The sequence below is a fragment of the Manis javanica genome, chromosome 5 (assembly GCF_040802235.1).
Source record: "Manis javanica isolate MJ-LG chromosome 5, MJ_LKY, whole genome shotgun sequence".
Classification (NCBI taxonomy): Eukaryota; Metazoa; Chordata; class Mammalia; order Pholidota; family Manidae; genus Manis; species Manis javanica.
The window spans coordinates 23,487,955-23,500,823 of NC_133160.1; the positions used below are offsets into that span (position 1 = coordinate 23,487,955).

Genomic DNA, 12,869 nt, shown 5'->3' on the forward strand with positions numbered 1-12,869 from the left:
CTGATTAAATTTAATAAACCAAAAAGCAAATGACCAAAATTTCTGTCTCCCCACCCCTACCCTAGGGTCCTACTGCGCCATGCGCTACTTGCTTGAATGTTATGGGTGTGGTATGAAGTATTTAAAGCAGTGACTAAAATTTTCCATAAAAGCCCATCCAAGTCTACAAGCTTTACTAGTAACTCAGAAACAGATTCCTCTCCAGACATTTGGAAGATTTACTATTCCACTTAGGGCTTTCTGGGGTTTTTTACATTTAGTATTTAGGTAGGTGGTGGTAAAGGGGGAGAAAGAGGGTGTAATTAGTTTTGCTTGTAAAACGTTCATCACAGTTGTAGTGCCAACTGAGCTATACAGCCTATTGGGGGTCTAATAGATTTCAGGGTATTATAGTTTGAGTAATAGAGGTGGGGGTTGTGGTGGAAATCAATAAATGGCTACTACTTCTTTGCACAGACCCATATGGAAGTAATCAGGCGCAAGGGTGGCAGCTGGGGCCAATAACAGTCACCTGCAGTTGAGGGACATGGGGGTTTCAGATGGGTTTTTAATGCTAATTTCCTACAGAAACAATGAGCTAGAAAGAGCAGAGTAACAGACGAAGCCGGATGAAGAGAGACCAGCCAGAACAATGGCTGCACCTGGTGCTGGGAGCAGAGGGACAGAGCCGGCACGCGCCCGCCGGCAGCAGAGGGCACATCTGTCACCCTCCAAGTGGCCCATCCCCCAGCTCTTCCAGCCGGGTAAGTAATGCAAGGTCCCTAAACATTAACAGCTTGCCACACAGCAACAGGTTTGAGTTTTTAAAGCTGCTGCATTCTCTATACGCACCCTTCTCCATGACTAAAAATTAGTTTAAGAAAGCAGGATTAGTCTGAAGAGACTTACTGAAAATCTGCAAAAATATATTCTTACTAAGAATTTTAGTTATTGTGATTACTGTTTAGGGGAGACAGAAAAATCACATGGAAAGATAAATCTCACTAAGTATTAATGCAGCAAGTATCATGCTTATTACCTTCTAACATATTTCTTAGAACCTAAAGTAACAGCCACTTTTACTCCCATTTTACAGGTGAGAAAACTGGGGCTCAGAGGTGAAGGGTAATGAGCGCATAGTTTACACAGCCTTTATACCAAAACCTACACACAACCTTTTCACTGCTTTCCTTCACCCAACTAACATAATCAAATGAAAATATATATTCTATTTACTTCAGATCTCCAGCTCTGAAAAGCAATTACAGATCTATGTACATACACAGTCTATTCAGAACTGCACCCCACCTCACCAGGCATCTCTAACAAGCTGCTCAGGACTGAATGATAACAGGATTTCCACTAGCTGCTGCTTTAAACAAAGCACAAAGAGTTGCTTCTGCAGTTTTTGGCATGCTTTAGAAAAGTAAATCCATATGCATTTTAAGTTTCCCAGGATAAACGTGACACCACATTGGTCTTAAAACTTAAACAATGTTTGGAAAGCCCATCAACCAGTGAGAATAAAGAAACCAGGTATAGTGGGTTGTTTTTCTGCGAGACACAGCTACCACTAGTTCCTATATTTGACTTGAACTTGGAGGGAAAACTAAACAACCCACACAGTCCATCATAGTAGAAACCTTTTAAATTAGAGCTTCTGGTATAAATCACAAGTTTAAAAAAGGGGTAAAGATATTTGTATATATAAAGATAGGTAAGAATCTCAGAAGTAATCACTCTTGGATTTGGAAAGATAGCAACAGCTAGGCATAACTGAAAACATAATAGACATTAACACTGTACACATTTGACCACGTCTGATTTAAGGCACTGGGGTCTAATGGAAAGTAAACCTTTCCATCCACCATGCTTCTTCCAAACATTAGGAGCCAAATTCTTCCTGTCCTTCTAAGTTCTGATAAAATGCTACTTCTTCCATGATGATTTTCGGATTGCCTGTGTTAGCAGTAATTTCCAGGACTTAACCAATTTTGTGCATTTGTGTACATTTTATCTCTTCTATGAAACTATCCCTTACCATATTATCACACAACAGGAAATCAGAAAATGTTTGTAAAATTAATGTCCTCAAAACTCAGAAGATAATTTCAGTCCAAGCTCAGCCACCATCTAGGGTATTAAACTCTGGATCTGGCAGACTTTATACCACTCCACTACCTTTTCCTCAACTTTCCTTATCTACAAAATAATGTGTTTCACTATATAATTCTTAAGATCCTTTACAATCCTAACACTTTCCATAGGCTATCAATCACTGGGGATTTACGAGCATTTCTAGCACTGAGTGGCCTTAAAATAACCTAACCAACTTTCAGATCTACTTGAATGCTTCCAGTTGTGTATAAAATATAAAATATGTTCATTTCAAAATAAAAAAAAACTTTCTTGATGTTCAAAAGATACAATTTAAAGATCATTATCCTTATCTCCAGTTTACTGACGTTATTACATCAAATACCTTCATTCCAACATGGTGGCCCTTTACTATGAAAAAATTCCTTGGTTGGGTCATTCCCAAAAGCCAGTTTAGAAGGTTTTCCCTTTTCATACCAGTAAAGCTTCTCAGAGTATGCTTTCATAGTCTTCAGAAAGTACTATGATTTTCTCCAGTATTGAACCCAAAGGTATCTTAGTTGATTACCTCAGTAATAAGACTCTCCTGAACTGACTTCTAATCAGTCACCTTTATGTGCAGTCAGTGGATCTTTACATCTTAAAATGCATACTATTTATCATTTTTTATGCTTCTTAAAACCCTAGCACCAAAAGAATTCCTACTATGGACATACAACAGCAAGATACAAATCTTTTTTAGGCCCTTCACAGTAGACCCAGCCTACACACACACATCAGCATCAAGTCCTTTTCTCCCTACTCAACCTAGGAGCATGCCTCCTAGGGGGCAATGAAAGTGCTTGCTTACTTGAAGGAGTATCATGTAAATTTAATATAAACACTATATATATCCTCTCAAAAGTTCAGACAAGACCCCCAAAGATGTTGAACACTACACCTATCAAAACAAAAACTCAAAAACTCTTTTAATCCTCTAGTCAATTTGGTCTAAGAGAATATCTATTCAAAAGTTCATTTTAAAAGTCTCCCTGCTTCACCTCAAGAAACTGACTCAAAACTGAAGGAAGAAAGTCAATAGTTATTACTCAACTGACTTAAGTGAAGGTTGAAGAACTTTAAGGAATAAAAGCATATTTTTAAGTTATTTGAGAACTAGTACAATTTTTCATGGAAAAAACATACAATTTAAACAGTGGTATCACAAAGCAGTGTAATTTAGTACCTCATTCCTATTTGTTAACTTTTTCAAAGTTCTGTTCAAAATAATATAACAGGTTCATTTGCATGACAATACTTAGAATGCTTTCCAAATAGTTTATAATCTTAACAAGACTTAACAAGATAGCACATAACATCTGTAATAGATATAGGTAAATTGGGGAGGTAGCTACAGTGAGAGGAACGTGCCCTGAAAACTAGAGTTATAGACAAGACTCACTCTTAGCCCAAGAGTTTGAAGTTAAAAATGCAAAGGGTTTAAGAAGCAATGAACATCTAGAAACTTCTAAAACTAACTTGTATGCCTTCTATGTGCCAGTTTCCCCAATAATGACATGAGACAGGAAGTATACAAAACAGAGACTCAAAGAGAATAAGTATCTTGCTTCAGATTAGAGAACTAGTGAAAAGATGGCTGTATAGTATGTGTAACTCAAACCCATACTCTTTCCATAGCTGTCTGGATTTGGAGGCCTGGAAAACATGAATACAAAGTATAGAAATAGCAAGATCTAATTTATGAATCACAAACAAGAACCATAGAACACAGTAGCTATGTGCATGTTAATTTACTGTATCACAAAACTACTCCAAACTCACAATTCAAGTCAGATTTGTTGATGTTACTTGCTTATTTTGTACATAGGAAGCCAATGGAACTAAACAGCATGGGGGTAAATGTAATAAAGGAAAATGGAGCTAAATACATTAAAAGATACTTAGTTTTACTGTAATATCCTTTATTTATAGTTCACCTGACTACACTGAAAAAATCTGACAGTAAGAAAGAATATTTAATGAGCCATTTTTCTAACAGCCTCTTTGTATTATGCACACTAACAGAAAAAAAATTTCCTCAAAACATTACAGAAAGACTCAATGTGGAATAAATACCTTATAGAAATATCTGTGGGGACTACTTTCCTAGCCAGAATTCATGTTACATCTAATTAAAATTTTCATTAAAAAAAGCAGGGCATTCAAATATAAAGGTAGTAACTGAAAAATGTTACAGAAATACGAACAAAATGAAGCACCAAAACAACAGAATAGCTAAAGGCTGAACTCATATCAAAAAACATTCATATCATCATAATCTGAAACAAGTAAAAAGCTTTGAAAGGGAGAAAATTGCCCACTTTAGCCCCAAGAGCTAAAATTAAAATATACTTACCCGAAAGTGCTCAGATTATGACAATCCAGATTCTAATATATAGAATTTATTTGAAATAGATATAAAAATGCTCCTCTTTTCTTCCTAATCTTCAAAGCCCAATCTGAGACCAGCCTTCCTCCTTCTTTCATTAGCTGGACATGTGTCAGCTCTCTCACATCTGCGATTTCTCACTGACTAGAGCTGCCTGTCCCATTCCAGGGAAACACAGATGGATCCCAGATGGGAAGGTCCTGCCAAACAGACCAGCTCTTCACCTTGCCAGAATCCCCAGATACAGTCAGTCAGTCTCTCTCTCTCTCTCTTTCTCCTTCCTCCTGCTCCCTCTCCCTCCACTACCCTTCCAACCCTCCCTGTTACCAGGGCTCTTTGCCAGCTGATGTCACTAAGTACACACCTCCCAGTGGCTCCTGGCCAATCTGACATTAACTTGTTAAATACGTGTAATTTGTTTATGGCTGACAATAACAGCAAGGATATTGTGCAAAACCTATCTGTGCAAGTCCCTAGTGGAATAACATGTAGAGACATACATAGACACAGAGACTCATATTTTTGGGAACATTCAAATGTTTAACAATTACTATTTAAAGTCCTACATATTGTCTGGTTTCTGCTATTGTTTAATAGCTTCTGCTCTTTGAGCCAGTTTTTAAATGCTACATATGACAAATTCCTTCTTAAAATGAATTATTAAATATCTGCTTTGAACTGTAACTGGATGAAAAATGTAAAGTTGCAATTTGGGGAATATAAACAGAAATGTATGTAAATGATTCACACAAGCTGCCTCTCAGATCCAGACTTGGTAGCACTGCAAAACTGGCACGTGATTAAAATAAGACAATGCAGGCAACATGGTTCTGATGCTGCAAAGATTAGCAATGAAAGATAGGGACACAAGGCAAAAATTGTTTTAAAACAAGGCAAATAGGAATGTGAGAAATAACAATGTTTAGCATCAAAGGAACTGCTAATTCAAGTTTTAACAATTAACAGCCAAAATAAAAAACATTTTTAGAAATATAAGAATACAGAGAGGACTAAACTGCTGAAGGTCAGAGATTAACCACTTTTACCCCCAAATACCTAGCATATAATAGCTGCTAAGTCAATTTCTGCTAAATGAAAATTGATCATTTTCTGATTTTGTACTTCAGTTATGTAAGATATTACTATTGGGGGTAAACTGGGTGAAGGATTCACTGGACCTCCCTATACATTTTTTGTGCAACTTTCTATGAATTTACATTTTAAAATAAACAGTTTTTAAAAGGTTGGGGGGCAGGGAAGGCATGGCTACTTTCTAGGTCACAATACATGGACACATCCTACACTGAAATCTCCATGAATGTAGATTAGGTATGAAAGATCCTCCATACACATAATCAAACAGGTGTGGCTACAATTCTCTAACCCTTAATCTTCTATTACACTTGGGTATCTGGAATCTGTAAATAATTTTGTCATGGCAATTTTTGGCAAATAGGAAGAGAGACCATTTCTGTCAAGGGCAACTTAATGACTAGGTTTCAGGTCTTCAGTTCTTCCCAGTGGTGGTAATAACAGCAAACCACAGCATGCTGAGGGCTCACAAAGTGTCAGACTGCTCTAATTGTCTGAACCCTCACAAAGATGCTATTTTACAGGGTCTCCAAGGTAGGTGTTATCATTCTCAATGTTATAGCTAGGGAAAGTAAGGCACTTTACAGAGTTAAGTAACTTGGTTACTTAACCCAACAGCTAGTTAAGTGTGAGCACCAGGTAGTCTAGATCCACAGCCAGAGCACTACTGTCTAGTAGGAAAATGAGTCAAAAGATGCTACTGGCTGTCCTAGATCACTGGCTCTGTTCTCGGAGAAGTCAGCCACCATGTCGTGAAGACACTCAAACAGCCCTAAGAAGTTTACATGGTCAGGAACTGAAAATCTCTTACCAGTGCCAGCATCAAGTTGCTCCCATACCTACCCAGTACCATCTACCACCTAGCTAAACTACCTCAGAATTCTGACCCATAGGAACTGCAAGAGAATATACTTGTTATTTAAAGAGGAAAAAATGATTTTTTTTTTCACTTCCAGCACCCAGATTATGGATCCTAAATATCATTTCCCACTAAAAGGAAGCAGGGTTCTTTAGGAAAACAGCTGATTCCAGGTGTAGGGCAGGAAATGTATGACACTTGCCATACCAGAAAGCAGTTATCAGAGTCTTTTGGAGTTGTGTCCAAGTCCAAGGGACTTAGGAGTCAATCTGAAGAGGCTACCCCTAAAATGGGTTAATTTAAGCATTAATAAAAAATAGAAATTGCAATGGATTTAAACAGAGCAAAACATTTAAATTCATGAGTTCATAATGGTACATATAAAAAATTGATCACCTTGAGCAGACAGTTCTCCAAAGAAGAAATTCAGATGGCCAACAGACACATGAAAAGATGCTCCACATCATTAATTATCAGAGAAATGCAAATTAAGACCACAATGAGATATTACCTCACACCAGTAAGGATGGCTACCATCCAAAAGACAAACAACAACAAATGTTGGTGAGGTTGTGGAGAAAGCACCTACACCGCTGGTGGGAATGTAAATTAGTTCAACCATTGTGGAAAGCAGTATGGAGGTTCCTCAAAATGCTCAAAATAAACATACCATTTGACCCAGGAATTCCACTTCTAGGAATTTACCCTAAGAATGCAGCAGCCCAGTTTGAAAAAGACAGATGCACCCCTGTTTACTGCAGCACTATTTACAATAGCCAAGAAATGGAAGCAACCTAAGTGTCCATCAGTAGATGAATGGATAAAGATGTGATACATATACACAATGGAATATTATTCAGCCATAAGAAGAAAACAAATCCTACCATTTGCAACATAGATGGAGCTAGAGGGTATTATGCTCAGTGAAATAAGCCAGGCGGAGAAAGACAAGTACCAGATGACTTCACTCATCTGTGGAGTATTAGAACAAAGAAAAACTGAGGGAAGAAAACAGCAGCAGAATCATAGAACCCAAGAATGGACTAACAGTTACCAAAGGGAAAGGGACTGGGGAGAATGGGAGGGAAGGGAGGGATAAAGGTGGGGAAGAAGAAAGGGGGTATTATGATTAGCATGTATAATGTGGAGGGGGGGGCATAGAGAGGGCTGTGCAACACAGAGAAGACAAGTAGTGATTCTACAACATCTTACTACGCTGATGGACAGTGACTGTAATGGGGTTTGTGGGGGGAACTTGGTGAAGGGGGAACCCTAGTAAACATACTGTTCTTCATGTAATTGTACATTAATGATACAAAAAAAAAACATAAAAAAAAGAAAAAACCGATCACCTTTTAAAGGACACTAGAGAACCAATTCTGTATTTTGAAACTAGTGAATCAAGCATTTTACCTGCCTTCCTTTGTGCACTGTACCTCTAGGTTAATAAACAGCTGGTGAAAATCAACCCCTATTGAAATAATCCAACTAAAATGAAAAATTATATATTTGTAATATCATTTCACAAATCCCTAATGAAAAAAATTAATCTAGGTAATAATCAACTGCCACTAATATGAGATGAGAGATATATGGACATTAATTACTATGCCTCCTAATGGGAGGTACTACCACAACTGAAGCGTTCTTGTCAAAAAAAAAAGTAATCTGAATCTGATCAGGCCTTTAGATCTAACAAGCAGTTTATAGAACATTAAGGGGATATAGGAACATGTGAATGACACCAAAAGAATGCAATTAGTAAAGTCCACAATGAGAAAATCTATAGTACAAGCAACCTAGGTCTGTAGGAAAAAAAGGGCGTGGGGTGACAGAAAGGGTGTTGGAGGAGAATCTATATATTAAAATAGAAGACTTAAGCAAATGCAATGTGTGGACCTTATCTGGATTCTAATTTGAACAAACCAACAGTAAAAAATAACCTATGAGATAACTGGGTAATTGGGAAAATTATAAATGACTCACTAGATATTTAATTATATTAAGGAATTATTTTAAACTTTTTAAGGTATAATAATAGATTTGTGATTATATTTTTCAGAAGAGGCCTTATCTTTTAAGAGATACATACAGAAATGTTTACTGATAAGTTTATATGCTGTCTAGGATTTCCTTCAAGGAAACTGATGTGATTAACAAGGTGATTACTATAGCTGGGTGTCTAAGTATACAAGGGTACCTTTTTAGGTCTGTTTGATAGTTCACATAATAAAAAATTTTTTGAGAGAGACTGATTTCTTTAAACAGTGTGCCAAATTATAGGTGAAATTGGTAGATGGATAGGGACACTCTTTTAAAGTAACTCAGACAAAAGGAATAAAAGTCTGACAAGAGGTTCAATGTGGCCCAAAAAGTTCATTGACCTCACCACTGACATCATGAGTTGTTATACCATCAACTTTCAAAAATAAAGGATGAGAAACCGTGCAATGTATCAGGAATAGTGAACACAACTTCTAAGTCGGTTGCTTTATAACAGAATTTGTAGAGTTGGTTCTTTTTAATATCCTCCTAGTAAAACCAGAATATACCCCTGGGTCTTAGATTTGAATTAGACGTATCAATATGAACTCACAGTTTTAAGTTTTGTATTATATCATATTTATATTAAAAATACAGACATGGAAATATATACACAAACACATTCATATGTACATTTCCTATTTGCTGAGTGTGTATAGAAGCAATGACACCTTGTAGCAAAGAATATATCTTACATTCAGATCTTTATTTCTAAACCATGTCTCTACTAAACCCAGGGCTTCTTGGAGAAGTGACTCTTAGAGATGTTTATTCGTGAGTTTATATGCTATCCAGGATTTCAAGGTGGGGCAGGGAAAATACAAGGTAAACATGCACTATCTTGTGTAAGAAAGGAAAAGACTACTCAGAAATGATGGAGACATGTCAGAAAGACACTACAACCAGTTAGAAGGGACTGCCATGGTCAACTGTGGGATAATTTAACCATCAAAATAAATGACAGTAATAGATTGAAAAGTAATACATAAAATAAAATTGAATTAAAAATGAATCAATCAGTAAGGAAGAAAGGATGCCAATCTGTAAATAGAGAAAGAATGATAGAAGCAGAAAATCACCAATGGTAGTTCATGAATAGAAAGCTGATGAAAAAGAGGATATCTACATTGTCTCAAAATACAGCCTAATTTAAGTTACTTATTGATTACAAAGAGGGATGTAGTAAACTGGCAGATCAGTTTTAACAAAATGAACAAAGTTAACATTTAACATCACCAATCATGAATTTGGAGACAAACATACCATATGCCTTCCTAAAAGAAGCATTTAAGAAACACAGCATCACTTCTATAGCATTCTGGCCAAAAATCCCTAAGGAAACATCAGACTACTGAGGGATATTCTGTATATACTCTTCAAAACTGTCAAGGTCAAAAAAGACTGAAAAGATGGAAAAACAAAGAGAATAAACGAAGAAGGGAGGGAGAGAGGAAGGATGTAAAAAAGGCAGGCAGGCAGGGTTGAGGAACTGTTTCAGAATAAGAAAGACTGAAGAGACATGTCAGTTAAATGTAGTGTATGAGCCTGGACTAAACTGGATTGTACTGGAGTACAGGAGCTACAAAAGGCATTACTGGTAAACTGGTGAAATTTGAATATAGTTGTGAATTAGATAAGAGTATTGTACCAACATTAAATTTCTTAATTTTTTAAGAGAAGGTATTGGTTTTTAGGAAATACATATTTAAGTATTTAGGGGCAAGAAAGGGCGTATTTTCACTTACTCTCAGAGTGGTTTAGAAAAAATTATATATGTAACACACACCCACAGTGATAAAGCAAATGGGACAAAATGTACACAACTGGTGAACTAGAGGTTTCCTTTATGGTTCTTGCAACTTTCTCTAAGTTTTCTATAATACTGAATAAGCTTCTATCAAAAAGAAAATAGTACTCATTTATTACAGAAGTTTGAAAAATCCCTTATGGGTATTAAGTGAATATGTGCAGCAGTCTAAGGAGTTCTATGGAAGATTGCTCCTGACAGTCTCTCCTTTGGTTTCCTACTCTAAAGGTAACTATTGCCACAATGGTTGTAAATATTGTTATTTTAGGTTATTTTTAGTCACGTAATGTTCATTTTATACCTATAATGAGCCAATGCTAAGAGACAGTATAAGAAACTTAAATATATATAATTAAATACCAATTAATAGGAAGCATAAAAATAATTCTATAAATATGCTTGAGAGCCAAATGAGTTGGATTCATCAGATTGAATCTCTCATCTAGCAAATAAAGATGGCTCTTGAATTTCAAACAATGATGTCAAAAAAGAAAAATAAATGCTGATACTTATAGTCAATTTGCTTTTCACTATAGAAAGTCTTTACTTGCATACTTGGAATCTTCCATAATTTGTCATTTAAAAACAATTTTATTTTTCATTTCAAGCATCAGGTTGTTAAAAGACTGATTTATTTTTTAAACTTAACTTACAAAATTTTAATCTACACTTTACCCAAAAACCAAAACAACCTTTCTATTTTTAAATTAATATAAAGAATTGTGTTTTACTTAGAAATGTAAACTTAATAAAGGACAAGCATAATAGTTAAGTCAGATAAAGTAAAAATATATTATTAAATAGTAAGAAAATCATGACAATCTTTAGATTGTATTTTAAATGAAAATGTATTTCAAGATAAGTCTTTTAAAAAATCATCTCTTAACATCTACCATACAAAATTAAAATCATCTAAAAAAAAACAAAACCTTAGGAGAGTCAGTCTGCAAGACTGCTTAATGACAGAGTTTTCAAGTCCAACAAAATGATTATTTACAGCACTAGGAGATGATTATTTGCAACAGGGATCAGTGAACTACTGCCTGCCGTTTTGGTAAATAAAGTTTTCCTGGAACAGTATCATGCCCATTCCTTTACCTATTGTCTACCTATTATTTACCTGCTTTCCATGACAAAAGCAGAGTAGGAACAGAGATAATACAGCCCACACAGCCAAAAATGTTTACTATCTGGCCCTTAAAAAAACTATATTCAACTATGATGTATACCAACAGAGGAGTTTTAGAATGAGCCAGGTATTATGCTAATTATTCGAAATATAATAAAAATACACAGAGAGCTTGCAATCTGTTAGAGAGAAAGTTATCTAATTATCATACAAATAAATGCATAATAAACAGTAAATGCTGTAAAAGGAAAAAAAACAAAGAAATGATTAAGAGAACTATGGGCCTCACATTAGGGTACAGGGAAGGTTGACGAGGGGTGTGTTATACATGGATATTCTCTGATGAAGTGAAAATTAAAAGGTGAGAAGTATACAAGGTTAAAAAAAAAAGGAGATGAAGAGCATTTCAAGTATTTCAGGCAGAGGGAGCAGAATGTATGGGAAGAGGCATGGCTAGAGTGAAATACTGTAAGGAAGTCACCATGACTAGACAGCATTAAACCTGTACAGGAAGATACAGTGGAGTGACAAGAAGACAGACCACACAGAGCTTTGTTGGGGTAGCAGGTGGACACCACAGGCCAAACGGTTCTCAGCTTCTTTATGTTAGACAATCTTGTAAACTCCCCCAAGAACCAAAGACTGTCTTCACTCAACTTTGGTTCCACAGAGCTTGAAAACAAATGTTTTAAGTTTGAAATATACAGCTAATTTGAAAAGGGAATGCTTTCCTTTTTAGGTCATTTACAGCAAACATTTTAAGACACTGATTTTCTCTTGTAATTCAATAGAAAGAGCCTGGAGTAACTGTTGCAAATTAAGTTACTAAATGAATTATCTAAATCATTAACCTCCTCATCTGTCAAATCAGAGGACAGGACTAACTGTTACATGATGTCCCTTTACAGCTTTGTTTCTTTCTTGTTTAAACTTCTTTGTTTTCTTTTCTTGGTCTTACTTAAACTGATCCTCCATGTCACCTAGTAACAAAATCATTAAGTTAAATAACCTGAAAACAAAACGGAGGTTTGGACTATCCAGAAACAATATTCTGTTTGACTTTCCAATTTACATGACAACATATAGATTCCTGCTTTATTATTAAGCACTTCATAAACTGCTGATTATTTGTTTTATACACCTAACATTACAAAGCTTGAAAGAATTTTGTGTCAACTTAAAAAGAGACAACCAATCAAATTCATAAGTGATCTTGAAAATAAAATGGAAAAACAATTCAATGTTTGAGTCATCAGCCCTTATCGGACACAGTCAGACTGCAGCAGCTGTGGATCATCATTTAAAATTAAGAGTTCAATTTAATTGTGATAGACTTTTAAAAGTTGATAAATCAGAAGCATAGAAAATAAATGAAGTAGGAATTTTCATTTACTGGAATAAACCAAAACACAACCCTGTATCTAAAACGTGAGGG

At 35.7% G+C, this 12,869-nt stretch overlaps 1 protein-coding gene across 6 annotated transcripts in view; it reads right to left on the bottom strand.

The window, feature by feature from the left end:
- CBFA2T2 (CBFA2/RUNX1 partner transcriptional co-repressor 2) overlaps window positions 1–12,869 on the bottom strand; it is a 167,611-nt gene that overhangs the window by 78,307 nt on the left and 76,435 nt on the right. Inside the window, exon 1 of one of the 6 annotated variants that reach the window (XM_073236713.1) lies at window positions 4,472–4,778. The exons of the other annotated variants lie outside the window; for them this stretch is intronic. The gene's annotated coding sequence lies outside the window, so the exon portion shown is untranslated. Of the gene's footprint in view, window positions 1–4,471; window positions 4,779–12,869 lie in introns of those variants that run through there. 6 annotated transcript variants of the gene reach the window in all.